General features: G+C 41.8%; 1 protein-coding gene across 2 annotated transcripts in view; it reads right to left on the bottom strand.

The window, feature by feature from the left end:
• chl1b (cell adhesion molecule L1-like b) overlaps positions 1–21,735 on the bottom strand; it is a 61,715-nt gene that overhangs the window by 24,625 nt on the left and 15,355 nt on the right. The window contains exon 4 of one of the 2 annotated variants that reach the window (XM_088310083.1): positions 5,458–5,524. The exons of the other annotated variant lie outside the window; for it this stretch is intronic. The gene's annotated coding sequence lies outside the window, so the exon portion shown is untranslated. The remainder of the gene's footprint in view (positions 1–5,457; positions 5,525–21,735) is intronic. 2 annotated transcript variants of the gene reach the window in all.

The raw sequence follows: 21,735 nt of genomic DNA on the forward strand, positions 1-21,735 counted from the left end.
TCCCACATATGTCAGTAACGGGGTCCAGGGCCTCAGGTTAGCGTTACATTCACCACACTCGATCACGATTCAGTGTTGTTGACCCGATCTGGAACCGGAGGCCGTCGTTTCGGTGTTATAAGTCAGCTTAAAAAAAAAAAAAAGTGCCCGAGGCATTCATTTGTTTCCCACACATTTTGATTCACGCTGAATGAAATCAAAAGGTAGATTTTTTCCGATTCGCCAAAGCCAAGCCATTGTTTTCTTAATGTCCACATTTGCCGGGCAAAGGCCGCTCCTCACCCTCACCTCTTCACATGGATTACATTTTGTTCAAACTGTGCTTGATGATTTGCTTTCTGATTTAATTTGTCCCCCCCCCCCCTTCAATTAAACATTTATTGAGAACTAACACCGCCATCTGGTAGTGGGCGGTTCACTAAGAATTGACTGTGGTGAGTGATAATGTCTACATTGAAGTCGTCCTATTCGACATATATGATGCACATGAGGGGCCCCCTAAAGATGGCCTGATTTAAAGACCCCGGGGTCTTCTTAATCTCCGCCCCGTTCAACAGCGATCAGACCAGCCGGAGATTGATGAATCTGGCAGGAGGTTAAAAAACGTTCGCTGTGGGAAGGCTCAAATGAACCCTAACTTTGGTGAGCCAAGACTCAGAGGGGACAGACGCTTCGCAGTGGAGGAGGGGGGGGGCAGTCAGAGGCAAATGAAATCTTTTACAACTTTGAAAGTCTTGGGGTGACTTTTGTTCTGGAAAAGAGTGTCCGACAGGAGAACGAAAGACAATTCAATTCGCACACAAATGACTTTTTTTTCAGGTTACAGACAAATGTTGGTCCCTTGACTTTTTTTTTTTTTGCCAAATGTTTAAATCACTGAGCAGCTTCAAGACAATACTTTTACTATTGATGTCCTCATGCAATTAATTTTGCTATACCAAAACATTTAAAGTTTGATTTTTTGCACTTAAAATAATTAAATTTTCTGAAAAATCATCAGTGAGTCTTATAATCAGGTGCGCCTTATGTATAGATGATGTGTGGAAATCAAGTTGACTAATTTGCTGTACTGGTTTGTTTCCAATTATTACCGTCTTACATAAGGAACTTCCCAGCAAGTGTTTTCAGTTGCTGGATCGGCAGCCAGGTCACAAAGTTGCCTCAAACGTCCTCACTGTGTTGCTTTGGCATTCTCTTCTACTGTTCAAATTTTTTCCTTCCTTTGAAGTCCTTCAAAAGGCAAGAACCAGATTTGGTAAATCGAGTGTTCGTCAAAATGACGACCGCACGCCTCCGTAATCGGCGGTAGGTGGTCTTATCATGTTCTGTTGTCGACTACCATTATTATAAATCTAATGGAGTCACTTTCTGCCATCCGAAATTCATTTTGGCAAGAACTCATCTAACATTATTTGACATTTTTGCTACGAATTCTGAATCTCTATGACACTCAATGACTTTTTGGCTGTTGGGGGGAAAAAGAAGTTGGCAAACCTGTTCTATATTTTTGGCAAGCTCCGTCATCATATTCCGACCATCTGGCCCGGCCTTCCACCTTGACTGTGACCCTCAAAAGCGTTGCATGTTGCAAATTCACAATACAATATTTTGACACACTTGAAGGGAAAATAAAATGTAATTGCTCGGGAATTCCGGACACTTGTGGCTACGTTGTCGAGGGCGGTGAGGGGGTCGAAGAGAAACCATGCAAAGTTCAATACAGTCGCCTCTCTTGCTGGCACCATCTGCTGCTTTCTCACACAAAGACGAGAGACAGGCACGTGTGGCCCAAGTGTAGTTTACTGTCAAAGCCTGTAATAGGATTAGGCAGCGCGTCGTCTTAAAATATTGCCTTTGCTTCAAACCATGAAGCTCCACACTACTCTGACATTCATTGTGATGTGCCTCCACGCCCCCCCTCCAAAAAAAAATCATTAATCACCGATCGTTAAAAGGAACTGCTTAACAAAGAGCATCAATTTGCTTAACTTGAGGCGTGCATGTGCAACGATGTTTGCAAACCACTGCATTTATTTTCATTATTTTTTTTTCTTCTGGCAAAATAATAAGCACATTCAATTTGCTACTACAAGCTTGGCCATGCAAGTCATCTATTATTAAAAACATTCTTGGTGGGAGAAAATCTGAAACAAGACACGAAATGAGATTGGGAAGTGGGAACAATATTGGATCATTTGCTTCTGTAATCGTCCAATTTTGCCGCACTTCAGTAGCGTGACAGTTCAATTATGCCACGATTAATATTTCAGGAGTGTGTAGCATTAGCAGGCTGAGGGAACTTAGAGAACTGTCAAACGAGGATGAGAGAGGAAGTGATGAAGCTGAGAGAGAAGAAATGAGGCTCAGTTGGAGTCGAATATAGATTTGCTGAACCGAGGCGCCGGGATCGGTGACCTGTGTGTTCTAGATCAGCTAATGAAGTGTGACCTCTCTGATCCATGATGAACCTCACTGAGGGTCCAGAGAGTTGATAAATTAAAAAAAAAAAAAAAAAAAATGGAAGATGAAAGAATATTACCCTTTTATTTTGGTCATTACCCCACGCCAGAAATAAGACTTCACTTCAATTCAATAAGACTGTGTTCATGACTCAAAGCACGTTTTGATTTTTAATCTCAATCTCAAATCATTTTTCCCCATTGAAATGAATGGGAACGCAGTTAATCCGTTCCAACCCCCCAACATTTCCGCTCTCTTCTCCACCTTGCCAAACCATTTCCCAACTGAAATATGTAATCTGATTATCAGCGCAAGCGGTATGGATGTCAAAACAAAGCCATCCTGCCATCCTCCCTCTGAACTTGTTAATGTGTTTAAGCGAAGACCAAGGTGTGCTGCACCTGTCTTGTATCTCATCATACGCCTTTTTCATCATGTTGCCTCTGATCTGCTCTCTTTGAAGCCCGGCAGGGGCGCCCCCCCCCCCTCCTAGGACGGTAATCACATTAGTTGCCCAGTGGCCAGCAGAGAGATGAATTCACAAGTTGGGCGGCACTGACTGGAGTCATATTTTGCGGCAACAAGCACAGCGGACTCCTCTCCACATTCATTCGCTTGGTTTGACTAATGCAGGCTATTGCATGTGATGCATCTACGCCACAGCAGGTCATGATTAATGGTAGTCGTTTCTCAAATCTTTTCTCTATATCAAAAGCTGAAGCAATGTTTTTCAGCCAACCACACTTGATTTCGGATTTCAGTTTGCGCAAAAAAGAAGAAAACGCGGTGCATGCATAAAGTGTTTGAATTTCCTGCTCTGGTCCTGAGCAGAGCATCTGGACAACACAACAGCGGTCATGGATGTATAATAAAGCTATCAGATATGTGGCCTACTTCCTGTCATCGGGTCAAGCCGAGGTTGTGTTGAGACAAATCCAATGGAATGATTAAAAGAACAGACACTCGAGATTTACATCACCGTCTCACTATTTATACTGAATGCTGACGTGTTATAAACATCGCAAAACCGAATCCGATAGGCTTATATTTTGGAAAATCTCAACCGTCCAGATCATTTACTCTGTATCTCTCATTTGGACGCAACACAGAAATTGTTTTGAAATATTTCTGTTAGACAGGACATTGCGCATGGCATCTTTCAAAGGCGTATTTGGCTTATGAATTGAAAAATTGAAATGTAATTCTGTGAAAAGGGTTCAAATATTCTGGTTCGGTCTCTGGTCCACTCTACTAGTAACTGAAATAATTATTCCCTTTGAAGATGACAAACACAATAACGGGTAACTTTTTTCACTCACAGTCAATTACAAAATGCTCAAGAGTTGTTCTTGAAATCATGACCATTTTTTTAATCATATGCTAAGTATGACATGTAGATGTTCATACACCTGTCATGAAAGAAATCCATGTCTGCATGTATCATCTGAGAAGGAAATACCTCAATATGCAGTAATATCCTATAAGACGCACCCGCATATAAGCCGCAAAAAACAAACACAAAAACAAAACAAACAACAACAAAAAACAGACGCACCTGCATATAAGCTGCAAAAAAACTAACTAAATAAATAAAAATAAATAAATAAATGAATAAAAACATAGGAAAGCCGCAGCAGGCTATAAGCCGCAGGTGCATAAACACGTTGTTAAAACAGAACAGACCCAAGGAGAAGAAAAAAAAAAATAATCGAGACTTATTTAACGTATTTTCTGAACTACAGAGCGTCCCTACTGGTGAAAGAAAAATCCACAGAAAAGCTGCAGTGTTGTATTAGTCGCGTGGTTCAAACTCTAGGGAAAAAGTAGCGGCTTGCGGTCCGGAAAATACGGTATCCATTAATATATGTCTCTACTTACAGCAAGTGACAACATCGTTCGCTCGGGTCCCCATAAGGAATGTATTTCCTTCAAATGTACAAACATCCAGTGTAAACAGCGAGTGTTTGTTAGTAAACGAGCAGAAAAACGAGAGCTGGGCTGGCTTTGAGTGTTGTCAGAGAGGCTGGATATGGAGGAACTCGAGCAGTGAGGTCTGCGGCCACATATGTTGCCTAAAGCTTCTGGCTTGCTTAAGACGCTCATTAAGCCTTTGACAATCAATCCCGCAAAGCTCCATGTAAAAGGCTATTCACATGGAGAGTACAAAGAAGTGGTGGAATGCAACTTCCACCCCCCCACCCATCTTGGTGGCACAAAACTAAAGACAAATCTGTATGACCATGTCATCACTTACAAGAGTGGCCAAAATGATCCGTTATCTGGATTAGCAACACAAATCAAACCGATATTTTTTTTGTACGTGATAAATTGTGATAGCAGCGACCAAAATAAATTTCCATGCATGCAAAGACCCCCCATGTGCACTGACACAGTTCTCTTTTCTTTTTCTGTGGATTGAAAACATACGAATATAAAGTCAAAAGATGAATTGGATTATGTTTCTGGACCTAAAAAACGGCATTATTTTTTGAAAACCACAAAACCAAAGGGTTTGCAAAAATCCTGGAACATATCGTATGACTATTTTGGAAAATGTACTTTTATTTGTTTACAAATGCTTTTGTCTCTGGAGTGCGTACCCACAATTCATCAAGTATGAAAATCATTTGAAAATGATTACGAATGAAATAAAAACAATGTTGATGTTTTCTTTAGGAGTCATGGCTGGGATTTGAAATGAGTTCATCAGAGGCACAGCCAAGGTTTGATGTTTGGGAAAAACTAAATTTTTAGCAAACTTTGATGTCTTGGGTACATCCGGTGGGGAGATGGTGAATATGTTGGTCGAAGGCTGATGAAGATGAAGGTTCCGGAAAAGAGGAAGTCCGAAGATAAGGTGGATGGATGTTGTGAGGGAATACAATCGGTGTTAGAAAGGAGATAGACGTTGACGGAAAAGGATTTCAGGACGTGGTGACCCAAACAAATAAGTTTATTACGGTGAAACTACTGAGTGGAAGCTAGCTGAGCACTTACCAGATTGCTCTAGATTGTTTTTGCCGACTTCACTGCTTCCTCCATTTCGTTTTGAAACGCTGCTTTCCTGTAGTTACAAGATCTCGTGAATGTCATGTCAATATATAAAAATTGTATATTTGATGCCAAGTACAAAGTAGTAAGTAAGAAATAAAAGCTGAAAGGTTTGGTCGGTTGTCTTATATTCATTCTTTTTTTTTTTTTAATGTCCAAAGGTCCAAAAAAGGATTAAAGTGAACAGCAAACCTGCCTTGGTGTTCATTTCTGGGATGTTAGAACAGCAATGTTGAAATAAATAACACCATTTTCCATTGGCCATGGCCGAGCTATTCATACGCTTTTGAAGCACACACAGTGTGTCGGACATTGAGCGGAGAAACAAATGAACTAATCGACCGTTTTAGACTTTTGCCTTTACACAGAACGGGATTGTTCGGCACTGATGAACAGGGAGCTCGACTCTTTGGCGACACAGACGGACCGAGGCTGGGTGACATGTCAAATGAAAGCTGGGTGAAGTGCTGAGACTGTTGAGAAGAACCTTCCGCCAATAGCACAAGCTCGCTCCCACAGCACAAAGGGGGGGGGGGGGGGGGGGGGGGGGGCAAAGCACCAAGCGCGCTCAGTCTGGATGATGTATGATGGAGGAACTGCTCTTCGACTTGAGTTTTACCAAGGAGAAAGGCAGAAATGAGAAAGGGGGGATGGTCATGCTTGAATTATGCTGATGTGGGTTGGAACTGCAATGGAAATGCAACAAAAAGCTTTGGTTGCCTCACCAGAACTAGCAGCCAGGAAAAAAGGTAAGTATGTCTCGGCCCTCTTTAAGAGGCTGATGGTTTGGAATATGCAGCATCAAGATGATTTATCAATGCCTAATTGATACTTGTGTTTTTTCTGTCGCTAGACAATCATGTCTTTCGGTTTAACACTTTAACATGATAGGTGATACTCGATCTGTTAAAGGTTTTAGAGGCGGGGGGACCCGAATGAGTGCAGTCAGCCAAAGTCAAGTAATTGAGAGCACTCAGAGCTCTCCGCAATGCCACTGCCAGATCCTCAGAGTCCACGAGCACTCATTAAGCCACAACAGGATGGAGCCGCAGAAACACAGGGAAGCCTTGTGAACGCTCCACAAATGCCAAGTGCTCTGAGGCTGGGCGGTCCTGGAAGCTGAGCGGGTCAGATGGGCGACTAGCAAAGACAGACACTTCCCAAAGGCTTCACGTTCATGCGCTTCAAGGCAGGCAAACCTGACAATGGGGGAAAAAAGTCTCCTTTTCCGCTGTTTCTTTGTGAATTAACTTTGAATCGGTTGTTAAATGACCTCAGAAGCATTCAATTTCCCAGAAGAATTTCCCACGGGATCAATAGAGTATTTACCTACCCTACTTACACTACATACCTGCCTGCACAGGTCCAAGTCGATAACTTTTATTTTCATTCTAAAAGCTATGTTTGCTGTCACCACCCTCGCAGTCCCAATTCCACATGCCATGATTTATCGTAATCTTCCCCCCCCAAAAAATATAATCTGCTCTGCTGCCACAGAAAACGCTTACAACATCTTTAATTTATGACATGCTTCTTATCTCCCTCAAGCAGCAATCATGAAATGTTATCAGAGCGCTACAAGATGGAGGTCTGCAAGAGGATCATTCCGGCGGAATTACAATAATGCTGTCGTGACCTGCTGCACCTCATCGGGCATCCAAGGCCAAATAGCGGGGAAAAAACGATCGCAGACAAATTCAGATTAGTAGCGATCTTTGAGAATTTGGAGAGGTTTTCTAAGTGAACTGAATCAGTTCGTCAAAAAGGAATAGTTCAAAAAGATTCGTTCACCAAAAGAAAATAAATACCGTATTTTCACAGCCAAAAAATGTGCCGTATCAAAGGATGCAGAATCAGTTGAGGGTGCTATTTCAGTATTTAATACTTACACTGGGCGCGCCGCATTATGAGGCCCATATGCTAGCTCACGTATGCTAGCTCGCGCATGCTAGCTTGCGCATGCTAGCTCGCGCATGTTAGCCCGAAACGTTCCTGAGCTCAAATTAAATAAGAAAAGAACAAATCACTTGATGAAGTGATCCTGTCACTCACATTCATTTTGAACGAATCTTTCAAGAATGACCCAACCAATTGTGTAAATCATCATGTTGACACCTGAAATTGTCATTCAACCTGTTCGCAAATAATAAACATTATTTCTTCAAAGGGAATTTCAGTCATGAGTTGAGGCATTAATATCCCTGAAGACTGCTGAGGGCGGGAAAACTTTCTCCCCTTGTACATCATCTGGCAAATGTTCATTAAACACAGCGTGGGACTTTTCATTAGCTTCGTTTGGACACATGGCCCTTTCCGCCAAGAAGTTGTCTGTCAAAATCAGTCAACAAGCCTTAAACCCCCCCACACACACAGAAAAGGATCGACTAGCCCTTGGCTGATGACAAACATTTGTTCTGTACCTTTTAAACGGAATACAGGCGACTCTCACGTTATAACGCTCCAGATTTTGTCCGTGTTGTAACCGCACAACAGATTCTACACCATCGCCTTCACTAAACGAGCATGTTTTCCCTGGGAAGTTAACTGACTTGAGCGAATGTACTTCTATTTATCTGAGCTAGTTTGTGTCATGAATATGAAGAAAGTTGGGTGGATCATTTGGTGGTTTAAACTATACAGCATAAAAAATAGTAGTCTGTGGATTATGAAATTGGGGTGATAAAAACACAAAATGTGCGTGGAAAAAAACGTTGTACTAAATCAATATTTTATTCTCATGGGAAGCATAATTGTCTGGCGACGTTTACTATTTCCCACTTAACACCTTTTGATTTTTTAATTCTGATGCACAGATTAAACGCTGCCTGCCCCATGTTGCTGCTGTGTTTTCACACATGAACGTGCGAGTTCATATCTTAGAAATAACAAAAAAAATGGACTGAGCAAAAGGATCACAACATTTGATTTGCGTGGTCCTTTTAATGATCTGTGAGGGCAAATGAACAACAGGCAAAATTCCAGCACTGCTGGCCTTTTCATCTACTCCTCAATTATTTCCAGATCTCTGTTGACAGCGGATTTATTCAACGCAGCTCAACAAACAATCCGATCAAATCAAAAGCTCTCTTCAAAAGCCACATCAAACACCTTGCGCTCATTCTACAATGGTTCACTTGAAGAACATGTTTGGCATTTTAGCTGCGGTTTCACTTAACACGGACTTTGAACATATGTAGGGAACGTGGACGCTAAAAATAGGAAGGCAGAGTCCTCACTCCAGTCACACTGTTAGCGCATCACAGATGGTGTCCTCAGCACTGAAAATACACCTACTGAATGGGAATGAATATATTACAAATGACGATCAGGGGTCCCCAACCACTGGGCCGCGGCCCTTTCCGAGTCCGCAGGCCACTTTGGACCAGGCCGCACAGATGAAAAGAAAAAAAAAAACTTGCAGTACTTTGGGTTTATTTATTATTTGAGGCTAAAGGATTTTTTTGTTCCAATGCCATCATTTTAGACAGAGTCTGTCAAGGAAGCTGCAAACATACTCAACAGACACGCCGCCTCCGCAATGGCTTACTTCAAAATAAAGCTTAACAAATAATACAATGAATCACTGATGTCAACGCAAAAGCCTTAGAAGACTTTTACTTTGAAGTTGGCCCTCGTGGTAGCGTAACGGCTACCTTGACTTCCATTTTCGACTTTTCGGCTTGCTTTAGCGCGGTTTTAATTGACATGTCATAGTTGCCGCCAACATCAACACTATGCCATGCCGAAATCATGTTCAGTCGCTAATTCAGGACGCTAACAAACCGTTAGGTAATGACGCCGTCGTCGTATAACACGACACAAGTTAGTGGCTACTACTTGCTAGCAGCTAGATGTTAGCATTAGCATAAAGTGTGTGTATGAATGTTGCCCCGCAAATAAACTCAGTTTATTTAGGCGAGCGGCTCAAAAAGCTTTTTTTTCCGGATCAGTGAGGTCACTCACAGAGTGGAAATGGCTTCTTCTATCCGGCGATTTGGAGTGTGTACACAGCTGACAGAGAATACAGAGGCAAACATGAGCTTCAAGATGAATCCATTAAGATAACTGCAAGGCTGCATAGTCAAAGCTGGGAGGCATGGAAACTGCTCGGGCTGTGCTTGCCATACATAATATGGTTGTGTTGAAAGGATCAGCGTGCACACGTTCATACCGAATGATCATGCAAAGCACACTAACAAGGAGAGACTCGCATTTGCTTTTAAGTAACAATATAGGACATGATTGTCATGAGTTTGCCATACAAAGATCCTTGGGGTGAGAATCTCCGTTTTGGATGTCTTTGTGTGGCATTTGCATGTTTTTCATCTGCTTGTGTGAGTGCCAGCCCGCCCCGTTTCCTCGAATAGTCCAAAAACTCCTTACAAAAATTGTAGACTCTCGCGATTGACTGGCATCCAGTCCCTGTTCTACCCGAAACCTCTCAATCAAAGTCACCTGTGATAATCTACAGGATAAGCAGTGGAAAATGCAAAAATGAACGATTTCAAGTACACTGTCGTAATAACACATTAGGGCCATCGGCGGTGTAGCCGAGTCAAATCGGCGACAGGAGCGTAGCTGTCAGAATATGTTTGGTTTATATTTATTTTTGCATCTCATTTACTGTATTTTCCGGACTATAAATCGTACATTTGATCATTGTTTGGCTGCTCCTGCAACTTATACTCTGGCCCGACTTATACATGGAAAAATAAATCAGTTTCACAGGCAGCCACAAGAGGGCACTCTAGACTTGTGCACCGATATCTCACACTCCTTACAAAGACAACTGAGAACGATTGGACACAAGAATTATATTCTGCACTCTCTATGCGGCAAGTAATGCAATTTTTGGCTCAAAACCGTAATGGAGCAGCAGAGATGTTTGGGGTGTATGATAAACTTGCATAAAGCGATGAAGAGAATAAAAAAAAATAATAATAATAATCATATACGCCAGTGCGACTTATATATGTTTTATTTCTACCTCAATATGCATTTCTGGGCTGGTTCAACTAATACGGTATATCTGAACTTCTTCAGCATGTAATCAAATACGCAGATGAAAAGAAAAGCACCTCGGGAGGCTGATCATTTCCACCCACAGTAGCTCGCCTGTCAGAGAAGTTTTTTGAGGCAACACTCAAAACACAGGCAACTTGCTCTCCTTAATCCTGTTACGCCAACAAGAAGGTTGAATTATATCCAGAAAACAAGCTTTTTCCTTCTTATGGTCTTCTTACAAAGAGAAGCACATCTGACCATTCACTTGAACTCGACCTTCGAATAAGCAGTGAAGATCTAATGGCCTTTTAAGGAGTGTCCTTCAGGTCCACACACGTTCTGGGTCACCCTTTCAGGACCACGAGGGATAAGAGGCCTGTCACACTACACAGCTAATCCCGCAATGGAAATTGTCGCTAGGATCCGTCTCACATGAGCACACAGCACGAGATGAAGGGAAGACCAATATTTTAGACAATTTCCTGATTGCGTGTGCGTGTGTGTGTGTGTGTGTGTGTGTGTGTGTGTGTGTGTGTGTGGAGGTCAATGGGTGCGGTCATGTCTTTGTGTGATTTTTGCACAGACAGCTTGTCAAAAGACAGACGGGTCGACTTTTCATGCCGTTTTCTCATTTCCATTCAGGAGCGACATAAAGGCAACCCCGGGAGGTCGATTTTACAAAGTGTGTGGGCAAACAGAATTGTTAAAGCATCATAGTTAAGTATTTGGACATGTTTTGAATCAGTGATTTTAATTAGTTTCAATTGCATTTCTTGCTTGTATTTAATGTCCACGCGTTTCGCAAATGAATCGTATTACTGTGGGAACACTGTAATTGTGGACTTCTCAGAGCGTCTCTTGATAGCCAATTAGTTCATGTCAAGTCTATTGGCCTAGAGGCACATTTATATTAAATGCTAACAATCAAACTAGCATTATATTTGCCTTCTAACTCCAATTTATCGGTTACACTTGTGTTAATTGTCTTATATATATATATATATATATATATATATATATATATGCGTTTGCGTGTGTGCGTGTGAAAAGCAGGCCAAGGATGAAGTAAAGGCTAATGAAAGTGTAATATAAAATAATAATAATGCAATAAATTAAATTACACATCAAGTATTTGGCATACGCCCACAACTACGGGATATAAATCCATACATAATAAATCATAGAGAAGGTAGAACGGTCGGTCACTAAGGCAGATTGTCTTAGTTGCTATCAAATTGATAAGGCTGGCTGGAAAATATTTCCGTACCATTTGTTAAAGGTGAAAATTCTTATACTCTACCTGGAAAAAATCCTATTGATCGCGTGCCATTCTGCAGTATGATTGCTTTGCTGCAGCGGCGACTACATTTTGCCACTCATACGAATGTGATCACCTCAATGCGTAGAGATTAACATCATTGATTAGGTTGTTAACAGGTTGGTAAAGCACGGCTAATCATGTGGGCCATGATTAATGTCTGTTACCAAACCTCAGAGACCCCGTTACCGTGTGCTAGCGTACGCTGACGTGCTGAAGTGCAGAAAGCCCAAAAAAAAAACAACAACAATTCGCTCATGACTGAAATCCAAAGCGTAGTATATTTGAATTCGCAATCATCTCAATACAAGACCACATTTGTCCTATCAAAAGTCATGTAATGACATTTTGCTGTGCTCCACAGGTTGGCCAGAATGTCGCCGGAGAATTACCTTTTGAGGCCTCGACATAACATCAATCTCGGCACGCTTGAAGCCAGACTTTGCAACCTGCCTTTCGCTACACATACAGATAAGAAATAATGACTTTGCCTTGCAATTACTGACGGACGCGTGCCCGACAATTTTCCCTCAATATTTCCGGGACTTTTTAGACCTATAAATCATGATAATCCAAAGACCTCATTTGCACACTTCGTTTGGGTTCTGGACACGTCAGCTTGATCTGCATCCAAACATTACATCACACCAGCACTCAATGGCTTGATTGTACAGATTGCTTTTCGGCCAAGAATGCGAAGTGTAAACCGAGTAAACCAAAACATCAACTTCATCTTGAGGCACAAAGTCTGTTTTATTACTAACAGGTAAACCAAAGAAGACAAGCAGCCCGGGCACAAAATACACTAAATGGCTATTCCAAAGTCTTGCTCTGTGATCCATGAAGTAGTATACTTACTTTGCTATGACCTCGTAATTTCCGGACTAGAAGGCGCACCTGTATATAGGCCAACTCTTTTTGAGAAAAAAACAAACAAACAAAAAAACAATATGCAAGCCGCAGCAGGCTATAAGCTGCAGTTTTCTAAGTTGAAAAAAATGAGTTGTTGACTGAGGTTTATTTAGCGGATTTTCTGAACTATAGAGCACCCCTAGTGGTGAAAGAAAAATCCACATAAACTCTGCACTGTTGTATTAGCTGCACGGTTCAAAAGCTAAGAAAAAAGTAGTGGCTTATCGTCCAAAAAATACGGTCATACATTTGATTAGACGTTTGCAATATCACGATGGGGAAAGCAACATTTAACTTCGCAATGCATGCTCACTTCCAAACAGAGGTTTCCTTGTCGTAAGACAGATGTCAGCATTGAATGAAGAAGCAGAGTCAAAAGGCTGGAAACAATCTGCCTTGTTTTCATAGTTGTCATGTTGAGTAAGAAGTCCGTCTGTGATACAGTCCCAGGCCAACGAGACTTGGTGCCCTCCATGTCGTGTCACGAAACGGGAAGCCTTATAAACGTGTTAAGACGGAATGGTGTGGCATTTTGGACACAAATGAATAGAGGCATTTGTTCCTGTGTCCCTTGAAAGAATCTATTAAAGGAAGGTTTAGGATTTTCAACTTGGTGACGTTTGGGCACCAGATTCCGAATCATTGACACGATAATAAGAATTCATTGACTCATTTCAATTCAGAAATTATGAATATAATTCTCATAATTTGCAATCCGCAATACGTAACCACGATCCCTTCTTTTGACTACAAATTGCAATCTCCTACCAGTGGTGTTTTTTTGTCGTCCATTTGCAATTATATGGATCGCAGAGAACCGACCAGAAATACTTGCAATGATCAATATCTTATCTGGTGCCACCGTTTTAGCAAAAAGAGACCGGATAATCTTTTAATCAAAATCTACCTTGTTTTTCTGCGACTAATTGTCAAAGTAAACAAATTACAGACTGCACAACCTTTTTACGCAGGAATGTTTAGCAAACTCAGATAACCAATTAAGTTTCGTCCCCAAATGGATGCGCTAGTGGGGAACGCGACCTCTACTCGATACGGGTGACTGAGCCCACGGACGATGAGTATTGATCTGCATCAGGTAGGACAGAGCAGAGCCGCGGGGCGGATCATCATCAATGACGCTCTATTTGCCACAATATCATCAAATTCAATTAAAGGATTCATGCTGCTTCATATGCAGCGCATTTTGTGCAGCAAAAAAGCAAAAAAAAACATGATTCGCAGAATAAAAAGCTAAAATCACCGTGCAGTGTTTTCGAGTGCAATGAAATGAGTTAATGAGCTTTTGGGTGGCAACGATACGAGGAATATATCAAAGGCTCTCAGGGGCGCGTTGGAGTTTAGTTCCTACTTTGAAAGCATATAGATTGAAAGAAAACGTACATTAAAGAGCGCAATGGACGTAAACATAGAAAAGCACCCATGAAAATGACTCCAGGCTCGTCTGTAAAGAAATCTATTTTGTCTCTTTTCAAACAAAAGGTGGACGTGTATCTAAGCGTGTGATAGGAAAAAAGACGGCCATCTACAACTTTTCATGTTAATAAATAAACAAATGTGATAAATGTGATTGTCCCGACCCGATATTGATTTTCCAAATATTGCTTTTTCACATCTTCCAAAGCAAAATGGGGTAATCCGTCTTTGTGAAATACGGTCACACACGTTTGACTTTACACCTTAAAATGCAGAAATATTTGATTTCGAAGGTGCCGATGAAGCTATTTCCAATCTAAGACACAATTGGGAGTCACTGACTCCGCACCCACAAGCCATCAATTTTACCAGGCCCATCCCCCAGTTTAACACGGCTTCCTGTGTTTCCTCTCATCCATTCCACGAGTCAATAATAAAAAGCCGCGTTTTCCAGCTCTTAAAAGAAGATAAATGAGGACAAAATTTGCCAATTAGCATCCTTTGTTGATTTAGAGTGGCCTTAAGAGGGTGTTTCAAATCTTATTTTGCCTCCGTCACATCACAGCATTCGGTTTCACTGTTTGCGATATGAAGTGATAATTCGCCTCGATGATTTCATGTGTTCACACCATGAAGTCCCCGATGAAGCGTCTGAATGTGCCGAGACAGCACTACAGGGACGGCCATTAGTGTCCGAAGCGGCGGAGCTCTAATGATGATGGCGGTGGATTTGCTGCGCTCTGCATTGTGGCGAGCAGAATCTCTGATATTGGTCACATCAAGTGGTCGTCAACATTTTTGCGGATGCATTTCCTCAGGCAAGGCAAGAATCTAATAGAACAAGCGTGATTGCATGTGGTCTTGGCTTATGAGAACACAACCGCTTCAATTTCAGTAACATGAATGTGATGTGATGTCCCGGATTTCCACTTTTCGGTACGTGTCGTGACAAGGTGGTAAAGCTGTCATTTATGACCTTAACATAGCGGAGAGTGTGTGGCAGAGAAGCATTTTTGGCTCTTCCATAATTCACATAGCACACAAACATACCCTGAAAAAGTTTTTGGTTGAATTGACTCCATTTTATTTTGTCAAGTCTTTGCACAAAACAAAATCTTTTTGATCAAGGCACATTTTTTTTCAAAGTAGACTATACATCTACGTAAAAAATGAATCTAGTTCTAAATGATTTTATTTTGTGCAGCCACTTTTTGAAATGAAATTGAGGAAATTCAACACAGAGTCCACATCAATATTTGTTGGATTTTTTTTTTTTTTACTTGAAAAAAATGTTGCATTCTACACCCAAAAAATACTATTATGTGAAGTAATTGTACCTCAATTCAGGAAGCATGCTTGTTACAACAAAAGTTCACAAATCGAGGTAACTTCTCTCATTGAAATGAATGCAAATGCAATTAATCCGTTCCAGCCCCGAAGATTTAGATCCATCCATTTTCTAAGCCGCTTATGCTCACGAGGGTTACGGGGGCGCCTATCCCAGCCGTCTTCGGGCAGTAGGCGGGGGACACCCTAAACTGGTTGCCAGCCAATCGCAGGGCACACAAAGACAAACGACCATCCTGGCTCACACTCACACCTAGGGGGAATTCAGAGTGTTTAATCAACCTATCATGCATGTTTTTGGAATGTGGAAGGAATATATAGTACAAAGTATAGTAAGTATAAAGTACCCGGAGAAAACCCACACAGGCAGCCAAAAGAGTCAAAGGTGGTGAAATAGCGTGAGAAGCACAATACTGCTCGAAAGGCTCGCCAAACGAAACGTACATAACTATATCAATTTTGTGTGTAACTTGAAAAAGGGTCGTTCTCTGTAGCGTATAAAGAGGAGAAAAAAAATAAAAACTTGACAGAGTATAAAAAAAACTTGACAGTTTATTTATTTTAACAAACCACGCTGAACCCAAAGGAACATCCACAAAGGATGATTTTTTTTTTAATTGGATGTTCGACTGTCACATTATGTTAATAAAACGCTTCTTTTGATGTACACAAAAACACAGTTATCCTTTGAGGCTATGCCAATTTCTGTGAAAACAAATAAAATACCCAAAACTAAAATGTGTTCCGTCTATTTCAATAATTCTTTCCAAACCCCACAATGTGTCAAAAGAGACCAAACAAAGCTGTTTACTTCCGGACTGAGATAACTACAGACAGCCCCCGGAGTCACTCGTTTGTGTCTAAACAGCTTTGGAAAATGTGGAGTTTTGTCTAGACGAACGTTTATTCGGAGGAAAACCGTTTGGAGGAATTGGTCCTCGCTTGGTCAACACACGATGCTAATAGTGAAGCTTTTGCCGCATTTTCCACTCTGGCCAAGATCCATCCACCCTGCAGGAGGTCAAGAAAAAGAGGCACACGAGTCACCAAGAGGCCTCCATGTGGTATTAATGGCAAGCCGGCACACCTCCTCCACTGGTGAAGCACAGGAAGAGGTAGAGCCATCTGTGAATTTGCTCGGGGGAAACGGGGACTGCTCTCTTGCTTGTGGATGTGACGCTAATGTTTGAAAGGCGGCTGAGTTACACCGCAGCACAGCTCAGGGGCCGATAAAGCACCAAGCTCAACAAGAATACACACCCTGGGGGGGAGTCAAATCTGCGAACAGAGCTTCATGACTTGCCTAATGTCTGCTCTCCACACACTCTGAAGTGGATAATCGCAATTCCAAAGTGTGGGTTCATCTGGGGCGAGCACGTTAGTATTTTATTATTATTTTTTTTAAGGGAGGGATTACTGAGGTGTAAAATGCTTTTAAAAAGGCAGCTATGCATTTGTTATTTATTTCAGAGGGCACTCACCCGTGAATTCGACAACTGTCAGAAAAGTGACAGGCCTCAACATTACCGCCGTCAATTATTTTGGCTTCCTGAAAGCATCTCTGGAAGCACCGAGCGGAACTGTCACTCCAGGAACTCTGTGCCCCTCCTAATTTATTGTGACCCCCAACTGAGACTGTTTTTTTTTTTTTTTTTTTTTTTCGGAAACTGGATGAATTACAGGTGACTTCAATGTCACAAACGTGTTATTGCCCTTTCAGAGTCATGCAGAACATTTGCTCACATCTGGCGGGATTTCACATCTCACAGTTGCTTGGGCTCAGATTTCACATCCTGCCCTCAAATTGGTATCATAAAAAGAAATAAATAAAAAAATACAACCCAGCATGACCCATTAAATAAGCAACCTCAACTTTACATCCACAAACAAATGAATTTTCTGCCATTCCAACACCCAAAATACCGTATTATCCGGACTATAAGGTGACCCCGTATATAAGCCACAGGAACTATTTTCTGGAAAATAGCAGGCTATTAACCGCAGATTTTTCTATGCTGAAAAAAATGAGTTGTTTACTGCATGTACAGACCGATTTTGTACAGTGAATGCACATAAAGGTACAATAACAGATTTTTAAAAGAGTGCCTTTTAACACGGCAACAACTTTGCTCATTAAAACAGAACAGACCCAAGAGAATTTCTTTTTAGATTTATTTAGCGTATTTTCTGAACTATAGAGCGCCCCTAGTGGTGAAAGAAAAATCCACAGAAAAGCCGCACCGTTGTATTAGCCGCATGGTTCAAAATCTGGGAAAAAAAGTAGCGGCTTATAGTCCGTAAAATACGGTAAATGTCAAGACAGCTTAAAAGCAATGCTGTGATCTGACTTATAAAAACTTCCCTGCGCTGAATATTTTCTGCCAGGTGACAAATAATCCCATCGCATTGCAGTCAAGCATGACTGAGTAGAATTGAATCTGCATTTTTGAGAAAAGTTACCAAACGCCCGATGTCCGTGGTTTGCCCGTACTATGAAACAAAATGGAACTAACTCGTCAATGAATATGAATCCAGTTTGTGTTATGCAAGAGAATTTGAAGCAACGTTACTGTTCAATCTCTGTCACTCACTTAAAAAGTCAATCAAGGAGCCAAGAAGTCAATTTAAATGCAAATGTGACCACAAACTTTTCCAAGGAGGTGTTGAGCTCCTCTGTGAAGCGCCGCTTTAATGTCCATGCCAGGAAGATGACACAGCTCACAAACTGCAAAGCTCATAAGGAAGCCGCATCGACTAAGGCGTCGATACAGGAAGAAAATTGTGTGAGAAGGTGGTCTTAAACTAAAATGTTACTGGTGGAATCATATCAATTTTGGATTTCACTCCCGTCAATTCTATTTACTGCACGTACAGAACGATTTTGTCCTGTGAATGCACATAAAGGTACATCAACAGATTGTTACAACTCGGCAACAACTTTGCTCATTAAAACAGAACAGACCCAAGAGAATTTTTTTTAGATTTATTTAGCATATTTTCTTAACTATAGAGCGCCCCTCGTGGTGAAAGAAAAATCCACAGAAAAGCTGCACCGGTGTATTCGCCACATGGTTCAAAATCGAGGAAATTAATTATATATTTTTTAAATAATTGTTTCGTTGTAATAGTTTCAAATTCTTGTCTCGCAAACTACATGTAAAAAAATCGTCCAAACAGATTGCACGAAATTTTCAGAGCTCTGCCAGCCAGCACGTTTTTTGTTGTTGGTAAGCTTTATACAATCCTCTCTACCAATTAGGATGAAGAGATTACGTCATTGGTCGTTCATGAATTCTCCAATAAATTAAATGAGTCAATGGGACTTCTGTTACAGAAAACAAATACGGATTACAGACGTGGTTCAGGTGGTAGCCCAATTAGCAAATTGGCCACTCAGCAGGTCAGCCTTTGCTTTCGTGAATCTAATCAAGGTTGATTTGCCGGCTAATCCTCACGTTGGAAATCAGCGTCGTGTTAAACCTGCAGGTATCAACAGCCGCTTACGATGCAGAGCAGACACCACACTTCAAGTTGACGCCAAATCAACATGGCCGACGCAGGTCTGTGCCGGCTTGGGCTCTTACAGGACCCACGAGAGCACCACATGAATTAATGAGGTCCCAGAGGAAGCATTTGGATGCTTACAGTCACCTCATTTTTGGCCCATTGTCACCTTCGGAATGACATCACAAGTTTGCAACCCGTGATATGGTTCAAATCGTGAATTCATTTTCTCAAGTTACCGCAACGTATTAATGAGCAATTTCATCATTGGAACGTGAGAATAATATAAGGCCTGTTTAAGTTTGGGCCGAGTTCATGGTCCGTGGCCCCTGTCTGTCACGTGTCCTCCCTTATCCTTGGGTGCCCTTCACTCGCATGTCCCCCGGGGTCCCCTCGGATTCTTATCCATGAAGCCACACACACAATACCCTTCACGCAACACAAAGCTAGTAACACCGTGCTCCCCGCTTCTATTCTTTACATTTGTCACTTTTATTCCCGTGTTCTTTGTTTGCCTTGCTTCCGTATGCACGAGTTGTCCCAAAGTGAAAGCGCGCTTGAAATGGAAATTTTGGCTTTTACCAGAGACTGAAGGGCTATAACTTGTTACTCATTTGGGCATAGCTGTCATTTTTGTTGCTCCTCAGAGGGTTGGGAGGCGGTGTACGACAATGTTTTTTACATGAACATTGAATTTTATGGACATGTGTCCGGTGCTGTCATAGTTCGGTCTTAGCTACAGTATAATAATCGCAAACTCACAACAAGCTATCTGGCTTTAGTCATGCCTGGGCCAAAAATTTGAAGAAATGGTGATTACACGAGTAAGCGCGAATGACCTGGCATTGGGTGTTCTAACTGTTTGCTACGGGAAACAACAAAATTTTTTTTTCGCAACCTATTTATTTGTGAACTAAGATTCAACTGTAAACAACCGGACCGACTGCTTTTTCATTTTTTGACAGCATTGGACTATTTCGCGATACTCAGTCGTCCACGAGAAGCACTACGACAGTACAAATATAACCTCAGGCAGCTGTGCACGCACAAGATGGCCAGCCGCTAATCTTTTTACAGGTATGCCATTCCAACCTGTCCACGAGGTTCTGAAAAAGCATGAATGGCGTTGAACACACTGCCAGTACGTCGCTCCGATATTTCTCGATATTTCTCCCAATCACATGGGGAATAGTTTTTTTAACATTGTTGAACATGGCTTACGATTACATTTTTCATTATTAAAAATTCTAATATGTGTGTGACGCAGTGAGGGACTGGTTCGCATGTCTGCCTCGCAGTTCAGGGGTGCAGGGTTCGATTCCGGCCTTCCTGTGTGGAGTTTGCAAGTTCAGCCCGTGCCTTCTGAGGTTTTCTCTGGGTTCTCCGATTTCCTCCCATATTACCTGTGATTGGCTGGCAACCAGTCCAGGTTGTACCCCTCCTACAATTTGAACTAGGACAGTCTTGAGGTGGGTCAGCCTAAAATATATTGATGAACAGCAATCTTAAAAGTTGGTCGCAATCATCCAAGAATCATGTCATTTAATATACGGTACAATTTGGAATCAATGACTGCAAGTGTGCATTTGTGGGTGAGTAATAATATTTCACAGATGCAAGAGGTGACTGCACAGGTCTGCCAACATTATAGACCACTAAGGTAGGTGATTCACGGTTGCCATGGCGACACTAGAGCCACGCAAGTCTCCTTCTTTACAAGCAACTGGAACATCCACATCGCACTGAAGCTCGCATGGCGAGTAACGTTTCTACGTGGTTGTTTCTCACCAAACATGCACGTCGTCAAAAGCTTTGAATACAACAACGGCGGCTCAGAGAGAGAAAAGGGAAATGGGGCGTTTCTTCATGCTTTCTTCTCATACTTTCCAACACAATGCAACGCACGTGCGAGAGCAAACAGAGACACACACCCGCACACACACGCAGACTGTAACCCCAGGTGTGCTTGTTGCAAGGCAAACACGATATGAACAGGTGAAGCCTGCTTTTATCTCAATGCACGTTCACCTTCAGAGGCCGTTTGTGGAGTTGTGCAATCACACACACACACACAAAAAAAAGAAAAGAAAGGAAAGTAACACACATTAGGAACACTCGTCTGTGTGTTTTTCACTTTTTGTGTCTATGGCGCAGAGAGTGTTAACAGAGAGGAAAAACCCTCACTGATGTCGTCCTGAAACACCGAGCAAGTGCAACGAGCGCTAAGATATGAAAAACGAGCTTTTCTGCCCGTTGACAAAGGATGTTCTGTTTGCTGCATTTGGTGATCTAACTGATTAAAAGCATGAAAAGGTCCATGAAATGCATCAGGTTGGAGTTGCATATTAAGAGGGTTGGGGACTCGTGGGGAGATGGTGGACACTTTGCTTGTCCAATTACTGGCCCTTGCTCAAATTGCTCGGTGAGAAACATTCGACCTACTTCTGGACACAAAAGCACCGCTGCCCTGAATAGCGAGAGGCTGCGGACCATGTGTGATGACAAGTGCTATTACAAGCTCTTGTCTTTGGCCTACAAATTCAATCACAGGTAATTGTTGTGAATGTGCGTCCCGTGTTCATAAATAGGATCTGCTTCACTTGAAGAGCAGCTTGAGATGATGACTTTAATTCATGTCAGTCTGACCTTCACGAGTGCTCCATGTTAAATAATTGAGCCATATGGGGAGGGACTTTGTTCATTAG

This window comes from Idiotropiscis lumnitzeri, chromosome 11 (assembly GCF_059441095.1).
Source record: "Idiotropiscis lumnitzeri isolate Australia: NSW breed Sydney's pygmy pipehorse chromosome 11, RoL_Ilum_1.0, whole genome shotgun sequence".
In the NCBI taxonomy this organism is placed as follows: Eukaryota; Metazoa; Chordata; class Actinopteri; order Syngnathiformes; family Syngnathidae; genus Idiotropiscis; species Idiotropiscis lumnitzeri.